The sequence below is a fragment of the Culex pipiens genome, chromosome 1 (genome assembly GCF_016801865.2).
Source record: "Culex pipiens pallens isolate TS chromosome 1, TS_CPP_V2, whole genome shotgun sequence".
NCBI classification, from domain to species: domain Eukaryota; kingdom Metazoa; phylum Arthropoda; class Insecta; order Diptera; family Culicidae; genus Culex; species Culex pipiens.
The window spans coordinates 12,480,957-12,490,595 of record NC_068937.1 but is presented as its reverse complement, the minus strand read 5'-3'; the positions used below and the strand labels follow the sequence as shown (position 1 = coordinate 12,490,595).

Sequence of the window (9,639 nt, the reverse complement as noted above, 5' to 3'; positions counted from 1 at the left end):
AGAACAAAACCAAAATTCCCACCAAGCAAAACATTCTTAACTTAAAGATCCTCGCGCATCAACCAAATCCCACTTTGAGTGGCGGAATTAGATTACCCTCACTTATGAATGCTGGTTGTGGCTGATCCGTCCCCTTACGAACCCGTAACTTAAGGAGGTAGGGGGATCGACTTTCTCCGCGCGCCGGTCGTGTATCAATGAATACTCTACACCACACACAACACTTGACTTCAATTAACGCGGCCATCTCCAGAGAGCACAGGACAAACTAGAGCAAATCTCGGCAACTCAGAGGCCATTGATGTCGTTGGCGAAGAAGGGGCCTTTGATTGAATAATACGTTTCCTGAAAGAGCCGTTTTGATTGAATTATAAGCGCGTTAGAGTCCGCGGCCCGGTCTTGCACGCGGTGGCCCTCCCCTTCGTGTGCAGTTTTGAAGTTTTTTTTTTCGGAAATTTCTAGAAAGTGTATGTGAGTGTGTCCTCAATACATATTGGTTTGAAATCGAAAATTGAACTTACGTTATACCTTTGACTAATTTTTACCAAGAAAAATCATCACCCTTAATAGTACAAGAAGATTTAAGCCATTTGCCAAATGTAGCAGCGCTGCCAAAGTCAATCTTTTTTTTTCATAAAATTATTTTTATTAGGTCCTTTTCGGTACTGGGACCTGATTAGGACCGAGTCGGCTTTTGTAATTACATTTTTTTTAAAGCTAATCTAATCTAATCTAATCTAATCAGACCCTAGCGCAGCCAATCTTTCGAAGGGATCCTGGAGAGTGCCTTAGGTTAGATTACACCTAGCACTCTTCTTGTCATTTATTAACATTTGTAGTGCGCCATTGCATCGGAATGCATTGAAACATCACAAGCGTTAAAGCGGCCAGGCCTACTGCGTAAAGCCGTATCGCAGAGATGACTCGTAATTGGGTTGAGTTTGAGCACTGAGTGTTCGAACAACAACACAATTCTGAATCGACAGGGGAGGAAGAAGCGTGGGGACACACCACCATACGCTCCGAAATTTGGTTGTATTCGTTGGGAGCACCATGCTAAGAAGGTTTGGTGCTCCGGGCCCTCTGGGATGGGACATTGTGTAATTACATTTTTCTTAAAGCTAAGAGTATTTACAGAGGATCTTGTATGTAAATGTTGGTGGGAAGGGAGCCGATTACCCGCGGCCTACTCGGGGTTAGTACACACAAAGAAAAAATACTCTAAATTTAAAAAGATCGTTCGTTGGATTAAAAGTTCACGTTGGTGAATATTCGTAGAAAGTTCAAACTTTTCAATTTAAAAGTTGAAAAGTTTTTGATACTACCATGCATTTATGGAACAAAATCGTTGTATCGGTTAAAGTGTTTTACTTTTAATTGGAAAAGAAACCTTTTATAGCAAGAATAATCAACATTTAATTAAATTTTAATACTACAGTGATAATTTCAGAAAAAATGAGTATGATTCTAGGCTTGAATTTATATTTATTTTTAAAAGTTTTAAGCAGTATGTTAAAAAAAGACATTTTGTTATTGTTTTTAACGCCAGCATCACCAGACCCACCAAAGTGTTTGGAACTTAGTCGTACACGGTTACACGAGAATATCAAAATGAAAGAAATTCCACAGTCGTATTAAAAGTTAAGACTTTTAAATCAGTTAGTAAGGAGATTTTCAAAAACTTTACCATTAAAAGTTTTCATTTTTTAAACAAGAAAAAAAACTTTCCCTCGAGCTAATTTTAGCAACTTTTTAAATCAAAAATAAGTTACTTTTGTCATTACGGTAATATTTTTTTGTGTGTAGGGAAGGGATTGATGTTAAAGACAAGGCGTGGGAAGGGGGATTGTGTAGGGGTCTTGGTTGGCTCTGCTGGCCTTTGTTTTCGTCCTCAGCCGCAACTCGGTATCCAGCTGCTGGGGCGATCTTGCTTTGCTTCCGGTGCAAACCAGAAACGACGGCTTTGTCTGAAGGCGAGTAATACTAACTGAAGGAAAACTAACTGGAGGAAAACTAACTGAAGAAAAACTAAATGGATATTTTGGAATCTAAGAAAGTCAATCATTCCACAATTTAAAACAATCCCTATGCTTTACCAAAACGCTGTGTACGCAAAGTAAATTATACATTCCATAAGTCTAAACGAGTCTGCTATTTCATAACTGAGACTACACATGCATATGTAACTATTGAAAGGTACGTTTTAAATAATGAATGCGATTATCAAAAATGTCGATTATCCAAAGTTAGAATATCCGAAGGTTTCGTAGAAACTTCAAGAAACTTCAGAGCATTTTTGGAGTCATATTAAATGTTTATATTAACAAATTTTGAACTCAACGATCCAAAATTAGACAAAGATATTTATTTTAGTTTTCGAGGGCTTAGGACAATTGAGTTTGGACTTGGGTTAACAAACATTTTTTTATTATACTTGTTGTAATGTGACGGATTTTATTGATAGTTTTTTATCGATCCATTTTAGTAAATCATTTATAAGTGATTAGTGGTAAGTGCATATCTGGAGTTTTTTTGAAAAGGTCCAATAAACCAAATTTTCAGTTTTTGCTTTTTGGGTGTTTTTTAATACCCCTGACTCTAGGCGATTCTAAAAACACCCAAAAAGCAGAAACTGAAAATTTGGGTTTATTAGACCTTTTCAAAAAAAAAAAAACTCCAGATATATATTAGGATGTAACAAAAAGGACTTATTGGCGGTCATTCAGGGGTTTGTTCCGATGGGCATTCTGAGCCCAATTCCCAAATATGAGCTTGATAGGACGAAACAGGAGTTGGCGCTTTGTATTTGAATTTTAAATGGGATTTACCCGTAAAAAATGTCACTTTTTGAGGCATTTTGGCCACTGAAGCATTTATTTTCATTATCACTATCATTAATAGAGGCTGACGATTCTCGAGATTTCCAATTTCCCGGGAATCGAGAGTAGAATTTGGCCATTTCCCGGGAATTCCCGGGACCCGGGAGTTTTTTTTACTATGCCAATAGTGCCAAAATGTAAAATGAAAAGTATTAAATTTGTTTCTTTTTAATAAATTCAGTTACAATTAATTCATACTAATTCTATGAAACATTAATTTAAGTAGCCTCATTATTTGGAGGTTCTATAGAAAACCTTTTGATTTTATTCTGAATCTGCAAATACAAAATCGATTCTTAAGTTTTTTAAAACTCAAAATTGTATTTTAAAATATTTACGAATCTTAATTCGCTCTGAGTGATTTTTCAAAAGTTGCATAAACTGGTAATTTTTTGTAAAAAAAAACTAATACAGCTAATATATAATTTCCCAGTATCGGAAATTTTGCAATATGATACACCCAAAGTTCAGAGTCGAGATAATCGTTCTCTCAAAATTTATTGAGGGCTCAGTGCCAAAATCGATAGAATAATGGTACCAACTCACACCATCATAACAAATGAGTTCATTCGTTAGTTGAAACAATAAATCTCCAACAAGTGTCATACATCGACTTCTGACTTCTCCTTGGTCACCAAGCTGTGGTGGCCGAGGCAGCTAAGTCATTGGATTGGTTTGTCAAAGGTCTCTGGTTCGATTCTCGTTGTCGACACTTTTGGTTTTTTGTTTGACGGATGAACTTTTTTTGCAAATGAACCTCGAGAGAATAGTTCTATCGCCCATCTCGAGCTGTGTTCTCTGCGTCCATGAATGGTACCACTATTCTCTCGACTCGAGACCATCATTCTCTCGGACCTGCGCTGCCAGTTTTGGGTGTATAAACAACGACTCAAAACAACAAATTAAACCCTTTTTTGTAATTTTTAAGGTCAACTGTTTTTATTCATTGAAGAAATATTACAGTTATCAAGAAAATCCATACGTTCTTTAAAAAAAACTAGATTATGAGGATTGCTATGCTCAAGAGAAGACATGGGAATTGAACTCAACTTGAAAAATCTTTTCCCTCTTAGAAAAAAATTACAAAAAAATATTTGAAAATAAAACATTTGGTTTCATTTCTGGGATGTAACTGCTAAATATTTTAAAGGTAAATTTTGGGGTCCAAATTTATTTTTTTGCTTCTCTAAATTATAGTTTTTGGAATTTTTGGCATGATAAAATTTACACTTTCTGAATAATAAGATAAGAGAAGCATTGGTTTATTCGAACTTGAACATCGAACATTGAGCATTCAATGTTCAAAACAATTTTGAATTGTTCAAATGTTTTTTTTCTGTTTAGTTTATATAATTTTGCTTCGATATTTATAAGTTAAAAATTTCCCGGGAGTCTCGACCGAATTTCCCGGGAATCGAGAGGGCCAAAAATAACCGATTTCCCGGGAATTTTTTCCCGGGAATTCCCGTTCGTCACCCTCTAATCATTAACATTGAAGTTTGGAGCACCCTGGAGCTCAGTACAGACCTTCAAAATTTGCAATTTTTCGAAAAATCGTCCCCGGCAAAAAAGATATGCGTCGCACCCCGCAAAATGCCTCAAAAAGTGACATTTTTAAAAAAAATCTCTTTTTACGGGTTAAATCCTATTTAAAATTCAAATGCAAAGCGCCAGCTGAGCAGTTCTCTAGGATTTCGGTCATTCGATTTTTTTTGTATTTTTTAATCCGACTGAAACTTTTTTGGTGGCTTCGGTATGCCCAAAGAAGCCATTTTGCATCATTAGTTAGTCCATATAATTTTCCATACAAATTTGGCAGCTGTCCATACAAAAATGATGTATGAAAATTCAAAAATCTGTATCTTTTGAAGGAATTTTTTGATCGATTTGGTGTCTTCGGAAAAATTGTAGGTATAGATACGGACTACACTGAAAAAAAATGATACACGGTAAAAAAAAATTGGTGATTTTTTTATTTAACTTTTTATCACTAAAACTTGATTTACAAAAAAACACTATTTTTAATTTTTTTTATTTTTTGATATGTTTTAGGGGACATAAAATGCCAACTTTTCAGAAATTTCCAGGTTGTGCAAAAAATCATTGACCGAGTTATGAATTTTTTAATCAATACTGATTTTTTCAAAAAATCGAAATTTTGGTCGCAAAAATTTTTCAACTTCATTTTTTGATGTAAAATCAAATTTGCAATAAAAAAGTACTTTAGTGAAATTTTGATAAAGTGCACCGTTTTCAAGTTATAGCCATATTTAAGTGACTTTTTTGAAAATAGTCGCAGTTTTTCATTTTTTTAAATTAGTGCACATGTTTGCCCAGTTTTGAAAAAAATATTTTTGAAAAGCTGAGAAAATTCTCTATATTTTGCTTATTCGGACTTTGTTTATACGACCTTTAGTTGCTGAGATATTGCAATGCAAAGGTTTAAAAACAGGAAAATTTATGTTTTCTAAGTCTCACCCAAACAACCCACCATTTTCTATCTTCAATATCATAGCAACTAATGGTTCGATTTTCAATGTTAATATATGAAACATTTGTGAAATTTTCCGATCTTTTCGAAAAAAATATTTTTGGAATTTTCAAATCAAGACTAACATTTCAAAAAGGCCAAACATTCAATATTACGCCCTTTTAAAATGTTAGTCTTGATTTGAAAATTTTGAAAATATTTTTTTCGAAGAGATCGAAAAATTTCACAAATGTTTCATATATTAACATTGAAAATCGGACCATTAGTTGCTAAGATATTGAAGATAGAAAATGGTGGGTTGTTTGGGTGAAACTTAGAAAACATCAATTTTCCTGTTTTTAAACCTTTGCATTGCAATATCTCAGCAACTAAAGGTCGTATCAACAAAGTCCGAATAAGCAAAATATAGAGAATTTTCTCAGCTTTTCAAAAATATTTTTTTCAAAACTGGGCAAACATGTGCACTAATTTAAAAAAATGAAAAACTGCGACTATTTTCAAAAAAGTCACTTAAATATGGCTATAACTTGAAAACGGTGCACTTTATCAAAATTTTAGTAAAGTACTTTTTGATTGCAAATTTGATTTTACATCGAAAAATGAAGTTGAAAAATTTTTACGACCAAAATTTCGATTTTTTGAAAAAATCAGTATTGATTAAAAAATTCATAACTCGGTCAGTGATTTTTTGCACAACCTGGAAATTTCTGAAAAGTTGGCATTTTATGTCTTCTAAAACATATCAAAAAATAAAAAAAATTAAAAATAGTGTTTTTTTGTAAATCAAGTTTTAGTGATAAAAAGTTAAATAAAAAAATCACCAAATTTTTTTTACCGTGTATTATTTTTTCCAGTGTAGTCCGTATCCATACCTACAACTTTGCCGAAGACACCAAATCGATCAAAAAATTCCTTCAAAAGATACAGATTTTTGAATTTTCATACATCATTTTTGTATGGACAGCTGCCAAATTTGTATGGAAAATTATATGGACAAACTAATGATGCAAAATGGTTTCTTTGGGCATACCGAAGGCACCAAAAAAGTTTCAGTCGGATTAAAAAATACAAAAATTAAAATTGAAGAAAAAAGACCGATTTCGTAGAGAATTGCTCAGCTCCTGTTACGTCCAATCAAGCTCCTATTTGGGATTTGGGGACAAACCCCTGAATGCCCGCCAAAAAAGTCATTTTTGTTACACTCTAATATGTAAATTAGTAAATGTAAATTTTAGAATAAGCATTTATAATTGTTTTTTTTTTTTCAAATCGGTTTCTAATTTGACATTAGATCTCCTTTTTTATGATAGTTTTTTTTAAGGCGCAATTCTCAGAAAAATTTTAATTGTAATTTGGCTTAACCTTAACCCATGGCCCAAAACAGAACACGGAAAAAAAATCAAATCTCGAAATCGTAAATTGTGTTCATGAATTTGAGAACCACGAAGGAATATATTTACGTTTATAGAGGAGAAAAGCAACTCGCGACAAAATTTTGAGGCTAGGAATTTTAACAGGTAAGATTTCCATAAAGTATAAAGGAGAAAAGCTCGGAACTTAACCTCAAAGGTAAACAACCGAATGAACTTTTTTGACAGGTGTCAGTTCCGAGACTTATAATTATAATTATTAATTATTATTATAATTTTGTTCCGGTTGTTCCGTTTCGCATGGGCACAAATACGACCAGGACCACGGCAAGGACACGGGAATGGCCAGGAACAGGCACCTACACGGCCTGGGACACGAAAACGGCCAGAAGCACGGGCAGGAGTCCGGACAAGGACACGGCCTAGAGCACGTCCACGGGAACGACCAGGAACAGGCAACTACGTGGTCAGGTGCACGTACACGAACACGGCCAGAAGCACGGGAAAGCACACGGGCACTTATACGAAAAAAAAAAAACGAAAAATCTATGACCAAATCATATTTTTTTGAAAAAAAAGAGATTTTCTCAGTGTTGCCTAATTATCTCTCGTTCTCGAAATGTTAGAGTAAAGAATTTCATTTTGAAAGATTTTAGCCCATATTTAACACTTATTATTCAAATTTTCAAATGTTGGGCCAGAATTTAATATTTCGAAATAATTTTTATTGAAAAGAGCAGAAAATTTCACACACTATTTATTTGTTAACATCCACATCAATTGTACACAGAAAAGTGATAAATTGATACAAATATTTTCTGATCCTCTGATTTGCATCCACCCCCTACTTTTTGGCACTATTACACAATTTTATCTTTTTTCGAGTAAATTGAGGAGAACCTTCATATTCGAACTGCGATGTCTCGGAAACCACAGATCTTAAAAGGTAGTTACAGTACTCATTTCGAAGAAAATTATACGTAGAATCGATTGGTGCAATCCATTTTTTTTTTATTAAAAATTGTTTTTAAAGATTGACAAAAGAAAAATTATTGGTTAATTTTCGCATCCGAGAAAATCGAATTAGAATGTTGATAAGTTTGAAGTGAAAAAAAAAAAAACTATCAAGCATTCAATATATTCTTTAATTTAAACCTTGAAGAATTGCATACAAACGATTTTTTTTAACTATGTTAGTTTGTTTCTTTAGTCAAGTTAACTTAATAAACCTTATTTGAACATAAAAAAAAATATTAACAAAAAAACATTCTGCATTGTCCTCTATTCCAAACAAAACACCAGCTCCCTTACACTCCAAGCGACGAACCCCCGTGAGCAGCTTTGCTCACGTCACTCGCCAGAACATGAAAGTGAGCGCCACACTCTCTCATTATCTCTCACTCACTTTTCTTCTCTCTTCGACCTCGCTCGCTTCGCGACAGAGAGTGACCCACCGCGCGCCTCCTCCACCCACAAACAACAAGCGCACCTCTTCTCACGTTTGGAAAGGTGTGTGGTGCTTTCGTTGTGGGTTGCTGGACAGCAGCCATGTTGGACGACGACAGTTTCGAGCTTTGCTCGCGATCAGTCGCTCACGAGAGCGTCACCGAGACGGTTGTGTGTGCTTTTCGCGGCGCCTTGCCCCAACTTGGATCGTGTTTTGGTTTTTTTTGTTTCGTTTCGTTTCGAGTTTTCTTTTGTCGATTCTTTTTTTTTTGGTTAGTTGTGCCGCTTTTGTTTTTGTTGTTGTTTCGCGGGCTTTTTGATTGTTTGCTTTTCCTGTTGGGCAATCATCATCGTCGTCATTCGCGGGGCGGCTTTGAGCTGTGTGAGTTGTGTATAGGTAAAAATCAGAGTGTGTGGAGCAAAAAGAGGTGACTTTGTGTTGGTGTAAGCTTAAGTGTGTGGTGCTGGTCGTAAGTGACTACTATGACAGAGGAGTGGTTTTAAGCTGGTTTTATTCGCGAATCGGAATCCGGTTTTCGTAGGGAGTTTTTTCATCGTACATTTTTGCTTAATTTATAGAAATTTTATCGTTTTGATATTGACTAAAAGAGAGAGGGTGTTGTTGTCAGTGAAACTATTTAAAGTTGAATTTGAACAAGGATAAGTTTAACCTAATTTAGTTTTCTTGTGAGTGAGAGAGTAAATTATTAGCGAATTAGAATCTCTAAGTTACAATTTTAATTTTCCGTTTTCCGCGAATTTTCGGGTTTGCTAGTGGCACCGCAGCAAAATGCTATTTAACTGTTTTCAGTTGATTACACCATAGAACCATTTGATAATTAAAACTGAGTTTAGCTAAAAAATAATTAAAAAATATGGAATTTTCTTTGAAAAATTGTAAAATACAAAGCTTGATGAGGCTAGTACAACTTGTATTTTAAGTTTTTGTCCCTCGCATGTGATCAAGTGACGTGAGGTAAAAATCATAAAAACAATTTTAAAGCCGGATTTTCCAAATTTAGAAACAAAAATCATCGAAAAAAGCTTTACACAGCAACAGTTGTAATACTATCAAATTTAGCAAAATACCTAAGAAGTTATGAAAATATTTGTTTCCATTTTCACGAGCTGTAGTACAAGAATTCAAAACTTGTAATTAGATTTAAATTTTCTTATTAAAATGTTTGCTGAAGCAATTTCAATCGATTTTACAAGATTCTTCCAATAAAAAAAAAACAATTTTGCCCCATGATTTTGTGGGGATATAGGAAGGACTACAACAACTTATTTTAAATTTATTTCAAGCCCGCGATTATTTTTATGATAATTATGTTTATTTATATAATGTATTTAACTTAACCCTTTTAAGCTAGATTTTTGATTATTTTTGTGTTGGTTTATATTGGGAACATCATTCTTATGACCATACCAAAATTATGGCTAATTTTGGAAA

The 9,639-nt window shown here is 34.1% G+C and overlaps 1 protein-coding gene across 2 annotated transcripts in view; it reads left to right on the top strand.

The window, feature by feature from the left end:
- The first annotated feature begins 8,341 nt into the window (after positions 1-8,341).
- The window catches only part of LOC120430744 (low-density lipoprotein receptor-related protein 2), a 129,473-nt gene continuing 128,175 nt past the window's right edge, over positions 8,342-9,639 (top strand). For both annotated transcript variants that reach the window (XM_039595870.2, XM_039595853.2), the window contains exon 1: positions 8,342-8,583. The gene's annotated coding sequence lies outside the window, so the exon portion shown is untranslated. The remainder of the gene's footprint in view (positions 8,584-9,639) is intronic.